General features: G+C 40.8%; 1 protein-coding gene and 1 long non-coding RNA gene across 13 annotated transcripts in view; both read left to right on the forward strand.

The window, feature by feature from the left end:
- Nucleotides 1–6,623, forward strand: part of LOC116673446 (uncharacterized) — a 10,743-nt gene extending 4,120 nt beyond the window's left edge. The window contains exon 3 of the long non-coding RNA XR_004327846.1: nt 6,344–6,623. This is a non-coding gene — a long non-coding RNA (uncharacterized LOC116673446). The remainder of the gene's footprint in view (nt 1–6,343) is intronic.
- The window catches only part of nav3 (neuron navigator 3), a 223,688-nt gene that overhangs the window by 46,003 nt on the left and 169,325 nt on the right, over nt 1–8,360 (forward strand). The window lies entirely within an intron of this gene.

Genomic DNA, 8,360 nt, shown 5'->3' on the forward strand with positions numbered 1-8,360 from the left:
GGGGGGGGAGTAGGGAGACAGGGCTGGGATGAGCCAGACTTGGCTTCTATGAAGTCATAAACAAAATTATTTAAATGGTCATTGACCTAACTGTGGCAAAAATAAAATGGTTGAAAAATAAGTTTAAAAAGTAAATTTCTAAATGTAAATTAGTGTGTTTGTCATTCTTGTGTTAGCTTCACGCCTGTACCAGGTGTGTTCATAAACTCTGAATAGTTGTGGAATATTGATCGTTAAAATATGACTTTTTAAGCAAGCACATAATACAATTTATTCAATTGGATCTGGATAATAAATTGTAATAATTGTACACAACTAACTGTTGCTTGAAATGAATCCCACATGATTAGCTGTAGTAGTGCAAACTTGTCTCACCCCTTCTTGCCCTATGCTGTCACTGTTCACCGAGCCTTTGAAATGTATGTGGTTGGGTATTATGCAAAGGGAAGTACATCCATAAAGGTGGGATAAATGTGAGAGATATGAATGCAGCATGGGCTGAGTTATCCTCTTAGTCCCTGGTGTAAGACGAAACTGTTGGACATTACCAGTGGTGGAGTGTAACTACGTACACTTACTCAAGTACTGTACTTGAGGACAAATTTGAGTTACTTATACTTTATTTGAGTCTTTTCTTTTCATGCCACTTTATACATTTCAGAGAGAAATATTGTACTTTTGACTCCACTACAATCATCTGACAGCTTTAGTTACTTTACAGATTAGGATTGTTGCACACACAAAAAATGTAGTTTATAAAATAAGAAGTTTTACTAGAAATTAAACTGCCCAACAATATAATGCCCTAGGAAGTTCAGCTAAGATGTTCAGACCAACTGTTTTGATGGTTTCCCGTTTCTAAAATGTGAGGATTTTTTCCTGCCTTAAGTACTTTTACTTTTAACACTTCAAGTAAATGTTTCTCATGATACTTTAACTTAAGTAACATTTTCAATGCAGAACTTTTACTTGTAACAGAGTATTTTTACAGTGTATACTTAAGTAAAGTATCTGGATACGTCTACCACCACTGAACATTACCCATAATGCAACTCAGTATAGTCTCTTTGTTAGACCATTCCGCCGTGGTACGGTAAATGCCCAACTTAAATGCCCCAGGATGACGTCATCACTTATTTTGACAGGTTTTTTTTCCAGAGCCAGAGAAGATGATACTTTTAAAACGGGGCTGGTGCCTGAACCGAAATATATACTGCATATTATTTTCACAATGTAAATTATGTAAAATATAAAAAAGGAGCACAAAACGGCAGTTGGCGACATTAAAGAACTGCTGGTAAATGACAAAAACAAGCACCAGATGGAAAAAAGGTATTTTACAATAACTTAAAATGTACCACAAGGCTGGCGAGTTTCAAGTGAACGCACCGTCTCTGTGTTGTTTGTTCGACAAAGGCAGCTGCCTGCACTGCTCCGTCCCGATGTTAGGATCCTCTACAGAGAAATACAGTCACACCTTACACCGCTTAACGTAAGCTCTCAGTATTTTAACCACTGGGTTTAATGCACTTACTAGCTAACAGTGACATAGTGTCTTGTGCAGCGATGCTTCTAAAAAATCTTTTTTTAAAAGAGTGAGGCAACAAAATTTTCGTTCTTATTCGGTCTCAGTACTATCGTTTATGTTGGAACCGGTGCCCCATTGGTACTGCGTTTTGGTACCCAACCCTAGTAACGAGTGTACACGAATGTGTAGAACTGATGGAGTTACCTTTTAATTTGTGTTATTTAAATGTTGAGTGCCGCTATATCCTGTTTTATCTACTTCAGCATTATTGTAAAAGTGAGTTTTGAAAGCCTTTAAAGGGGCATTTCATGCATTCTGACTGTCAGTACTTACTAATCTGTTCCTTTAATGCCTGGACAAGGGGAATCTGGTTTATAGGTTTGGGCTGCTGAGAACACAGGGAAATATGCCTCATTACTAACCAAAGAGCCAAAGCCACTTTGCATTTGAAGTGGCCGGCTGTTCTGGCTTTCACTCTCAAACAGTGATTCACAGATGATCTTTGTTCATTCGTGCCGACCCCGACTGCTTGTCAGCAGCCAGCATCTCCACACAAGACATCTCAGGTTCATTCTGCTTTTAGTGAAGATGAAGAGGCTCAGGGTTAGAGTGGTAGAGCCCTCTGCTGGCCGCTGTGGGGAAAACATTTTGTTCAGAACGGATGAACAAGTCTTGCTGTATTTTCAACGCTGAAAAAGCTCATAGCCTGCCTCAGCCTTCTTTTACAACTGCAGTGGATTTAACAGGATCGGTCATCTCTCATGACTCACTTTGGAACACTTTAATTTTGACTTGAGCATTTTTTTGTAGAATAACATTTGGTCTTTTGTAATTCTATATGATCAAAATTAGATGACTCAGGTGATTTTAGGGTGATGTTTAACATGCAGGCCATGTTAGCTTTTTCATAGTCTCAGATTTTGTCCTGGAAAACTTGATTTGTCAAATGAAATTAACTAACTATGGCTAACTTATCACATCAGTGTATGAATGCCAGTTAGAGAAATCCCAGACTTAATAATTGTGGGGGTGAGGGGACTCGGGGCATGTGTAGCACCTCATCATAACTTAACAAGTGAACCTAATACTTTGACGTCATTATTGTTATTATAACTGATAGAAACGATGATCGAAATTACAAAAAACTAAATCTGGAATTCTTTAACAAAAATCAAGATGGTTTATACCTTTTCTAAACTATACCGGGGGAATTGGAATAACGTAACACTCGATAGAGCAAGAAAAAAAGGTCTAACATGACAAATAAAGGAGAGAGAGTGATTGATTTCACTCTGCCTTCACAAAACAACTTCAATGCAAAGTAGAAACCGACCACTGGAAACAAATGGCCCCTCTCCTGTTGGAGCACTAGCATGTGTTATTATGGAAGCTAAAGACTTTGCTCATCAATAGTGTACACAACCAATCAGCAGTTTAGCAGTCTGGCCGCTTCACTAAGTGGCTGGGCGTAGTGTCGCTGTCCTGTCCTCGTCCTCTGAGATTGGTAATAAATAACCGGCCCAGGCTCCTGGCAGTCTGGCCGCCACCCAATCAAAAACCCATTAATCTAGCGATCTACATTCATTTGTTTCTCAACAAGCAGATGGCAGTTGCAATTGAAACCAAACAGACATGTGTTGTGTACTGCATAAAAATGGGCTTATAAATGGGCAAACAACAAAAGGCCAGATACTGTACCTGATCAAGATCTTCGCAGTTGGTGGGCCGCTGATAGCTTTGTGGGCTGAGAATACAATCTTAGTGCTGTAAATGTGAGTATTTGTCCACAAAACACCACAACCTTTTCACCTGCCATCTGCACAGGCCTCATTACAATTCCCTTGTGTTCTTTATTCTGTGTTTTCCATTTGATAAAAAGTTCTACTGTGGATAAAATCAATTTGATCCCCGTCAACTGTCCATAGAGGGTGGTTTATAGATACGAAAGCAACAGTTGCTGTGAGTGAAAGTGCTTCCAAATCAGGCTCAACTGGAGCCTGGTCTGTAAAGCCAACCGACCACAACTTGTCAAAGTCAGCAGCTGACTCATCTCGATTTAATGAACAGTGAGCCAGTCAGAAGTTGTGAGGAAGTGTGACTAATCTGCGCAGGCCAGCGGTGAGTCACACCAGCACAGCTCATGTCCTCATGATTCGGTTTGTATTGGAATCAGTTTGGAGAATAATTGGAGCCCTGTGGGGAAAAGATAAGGATCTGTTTGTTTGCGTCTGTCAGCGTGTATTTCTGGCCGGGCTTCTCGCTACAGCGGGGACAGTTAATGACACGGTGGCCTCCTTGCCTCCTGATTTATTTGTGTTTTTTGGGGTGGGCGGAGCCTACGGGGGCCTGAAGGAATGATTACAGAGCCCTGTGGCATCCCGGAATAGACGGGTGTCAGCCGGAAGCCCCAGGACGCTTGTTAAGGCCGCCATCCGCAGCCTCCGTGCAGGAAAAGTTTGCCCACCATTAATCAGGCCTGTTACCACTACAGCGAGGTGATACAGTGTGTGTGTGTGTGTGATCTAAGGCGGCGGAAGGAGCTCATCTTGCCATCTAGCGGATAAGCAGCTAATTAATACGTGGCTCTCCTCAGGCTCCTCTGAGAGCTTGAATGTCACTTAAATATCTGCTGGCTATTTTATAATAGCCCTTTGCCTTAAGTAGGTCTGTGCCCTTCACTAGCACGATGGTGGCAGCGTCTGGCTCGCAGGCCGCAGAGCCAGCGGGCCAGACGCTGTCTCATATGCTGCGGTTACCATGGTAAGGTAAGATACTGAAAAGGTCTCACAAGTATTGCTGTGTGTGTGTGTGTGTGTGTGTGTGTGTGTGTTTGTGTGGCTTCAGCATCTGTTGCCGTCTACATGTCTATAGTTGATGGCTTGAACACACTGCTTTGGTTTAGGTTATTTATGGGATTTCTAATATTTTTATCTCAGTAATAAAACATACTGTAAGGGAAGGACATTAAATAACAGTGATGGGATAAAATGATTAAAACCACTTAAAATATACGACTTAAGTTTATATATGATGAAATATACTGTATATGAAGGGCCTTCACCTCAGGAACGGTGGACTATTAAAGTGTGACGTGGACAGCGCGTTGCCACATTTCTTCATTCCTCCAAAATAAAGGCCTTTTTTACACTTGCTTGATCTTTATATTATAAATTTCACTTCATGATTGATTGATGATGGAAAAGCCACATTACTGAAGTAGAACCTAACGATTTTTTTACTCCTGGATTGTACGTTTCAGACTGACAGCATTTAACAGTGTCACTGTGTGTTTTGTCCCCTGTCTTTTACAGTGTATACTCGCAAACCTACGCTCAAAGTTACATTAGCTTCTTTTAAAGGTTTCATAATGGTATCCTGGCATACTTTCGACTGTGTGTTTGTATTCCACTACTTAAATGCAGTCTACACCACTTCACCTCTTGTGTTTTATAGCTGTGCAAATTAAGTGACCTGTTGGACTTGGAGACAGTGTAAATCTATTCCTCTGGTCTTCTGGTTTGGGGTCAAGGCTGCTGGCAGAGGAAGGGTGTTTGTGTTTCAGGATGTGTGCTTGAACATTACACGAACTTTAACTAGTCTCAGTTTTTTGTCAGGGGAGTACAGAGAATCTCCCCCAGCGCCGCTGCATCATGCATTTTCATTGTGCAGGTTAGAGTTCAGCAGAAAATGAATGTATTGATGCTGATGTTCACAGTCATTGGATTACATTGTGCTTGGAGTTTTATAGTCAGTGGATAACCATGATTTAGATGCATCCTTCATGTGCCAGGCTGGATCTGTGAAGCAGAATGATATGAGATATTTTAGCATTTTTCCTGGCAAAAAAGAATGGAAAGCTACTAGATATTATAGTTCCCCTGTGCGCTACCTTAAAATGTTGCTGCTTTTGCGAATGATTGTCTGTAATTGGCGCTTGTAACCACTGACAGTTTATCAAATTGGTCCCAACAAACACATCTGTCTATCTGTTATTCCTGTCTGCATGCTGCTGTCTGTCTCAGAATTGTGTTGTGCTCATCTGTCTCCTAGCTGTTTTGGAGCTGTCATTTCTTTTTCCTTTTTTTCCTTCTAAACCATCACATCTTCCTTTCTCCCTCTATTCACTCTTTGGCCTTCCCGCTGCACCACGAGTGATCAGCGCTGACTGACGTGTGTGAGTGGATCCAACATGTGTGTCCAAACTTCTCCCAGCCATGCAATTATGTCATTTTCTGCTCAGGATTTCCCCTGAAACGACAAAGTGGCTTGGCAGATTGTGTCATGAGCAAACAAAGATTTCAGTCTTTAGCAGCATGCGCTTCTCTCCTGTTATCTGCTGTTCGTAATGAAGTCATTTGATCGCTGCCAGCCTGGAGTTAAAGGTCTTATATTGTAAAAAGTGAGATGTCTTTTTTTAATTATAAAGCCCGTTGAGGTTACTATATAGAGTGGCTTGCATAAGTTTACACACCCATACTAAAGTTAATTAAAAAGAGAAATAAAAAAACATATTTTGAAAATTGATCTAAATGCCTTAATTCAAAAAATATAGGAAAATCCAACCTTTTAAGGACACCAATTTCCTTTGTGAATGAATAATGTATTGCAAATAAATAAATGTTCTTCCTTTAAAAATACAGGGGGCATAAGTATACACCCCCCTATGTTAAGGTCCTATAGAGGTAGGCAGATTTTTATTATTAAAGGCCAGTTATTTCATGGATCCATATCTTCACATCATATTTTATTCCTCTTTTTAGTTAACTTTGGCATGGGTGTGTAAACTTATGCAAGCCACTGTAAATGCTATAAAAGTATCAAAACGCTCAATCGACAGAGAAATGTGCACCGCCTGTGTTGAGAAACTGTGCCTTTAAACGAGCCGTCGAGACTTCTGTACTGTTGTGATGTCACAACTATATTGTATATAGGTAGAAAGTGTTGCTACAGTGCCGTTACAGTCATTCGCCAGTTCCAATGACGGTGCAGAGACTCTGAGCACAGATGTTGAAGATCCGCAAATGCTGACCAATCAGAGCAGAATGGGCTTTTTGGGAGGGGGGGCTTAAAAAGACTGGTGCTAAAATGGAGTGTTTCGACAGAGGGTGAGTTTTTTTAAAGCATGTTAACATGTTCTAGCAGAAACCCACAATTTAAGTATGAACCTGATAATTAGCATTATAATGGGACCCAAGTGCCCAGTAAAATACCTTTATATCCAGCTTCCTGGATGGAGATGCTCAATGATGTATCACATATAGCTTGTATAAATGTATGCAGATGGCTGACTATGCAGCAGGACCGTGAAAGCAACATGCTAATCAGTTTTCCTTGGAAGAAATAAGCCAAACAAATGGTGAGGCACACTTATTAGGCTCTCAGGAAATAGTGAATAAGACTTTGGCTCAGGTGTCAAAGGAACTTTCTATTGGAAGGCAAAGATTAGAGTGAATTGGTGTTTTTTATAACCTCCATTTTTATTTTTTTTATGTATACAAGCCACGATCATTCATTCTATCTTACATGTGTTGTTGCGTTTGGTTAGTGTTTTATCACCGTGTGTAGAGCTGTTTTATCATTGTTGTAAACAACTGGACAGATCTCTCCTCTCACCCCCACCTTCGCGAACCAAACACACCCACACCCACACCTGGCTGCGATTGACAGTTGGCACGGCAACAAAGGTGCTCCGCGCTCATCCCATTCACATCCTTAAGATTGCAGTCCATTTCTGCCTCTTAAAATTGTTTTGGAGAAAGCTGTCATGTAAATAAAGTTATTATTTTTGATCCCTTTTCACTAGCGCCAGGCCGCAAGGAAACTTTGAGTCAACGATTTGTAAATTGCCGGCGTAAACTTCCCACTTGGGTGTTTGTAAGATTGGAGCGGAGCCATTTTGGAAAGCTGCCTGCTGCGATTACCTCAGGATTAGGTGGTCTTGAAGGAGGCCTCTCCATTCCGCTCCCAGGACAAGATAATGATGGTTTCTGAGGGAAGAGAGATGCATCAGACTTATCCCAGGAAACACCAAAAAGGTTTAGTGGAAATGGCTTCCAGGTGCTTGGATAATGTAGTTTGACACTGACAGTTGTGTATGTGAGAAAGCTTATGGTTGTCATTCTTTTGGACCATCTTCTTCACTGGACATACTTAGGGCAGCAGATGCTCCCAGTTGTTTATCGCCAGGATGAGGAAATTCATCTGTTTTACTGACCCTAGATAAATGGATTCATGCTTTATTCCTTCGTCTACGGTTTGCTATTGGATGCACAGCTGTCCAGTTACACATCGAGTGAAAGGTTTCAAAACTCAGCAGCTTGTTCATGCCAGCCCTTATGACTTCAATACCACAGTCTTCCTCCACTGGCTCCCTGGTGCCAATTTGAAAAAGTACCACCAGACCCATTTCAGACACATTATCATTCAAAGCAGAGTATTTCTATCTGAGGATTTTTATCATTGATTAATCTGTCAGTTATTATTTTTATGTCGGTTATTGATTGTGCATGGGGACTACGGGGGGGAGGGGGAGGGTCCATCATCATAACCTGCTAATGAACTGGCAACTTCAGCTTGACCGAGAGTTTGAAGTTTATGAAGCTGAAGGCTGATTTGACTTCCATCCATCTCTCATCATATTCTGAAAATGAAAGCTTCCCCCACACAGTCCTCCTTACCTTGTGTGTTCAACTTGTTCCTCACTTAATTTTTTCTAGCATCATTATCTTCAAGCTTTTCTGTTGCAAGAGCTCTGACTAGGGCTGCAGCTAATGATTTTTAATTTAATTTTTTTTTTTAATCTGTTTATGGGGAAATTACAATTTACACTCTG

This window comes from Etheostoma spectabile, chromosome 23, assembly GCF_008692095.1.
Source record: "Etheostoma spectabile isolate EspeVRDwgs_2016 chromosome 23, UIUC_Espe_1.0, whole genome shotgun sequence".
Classification (NCBI taxonomy): Eukaryota; Metazoa; Chordata; class Actinopteri; order Perciformes; family Percidae; genus Etheostoma; species Etheostoma spectabile.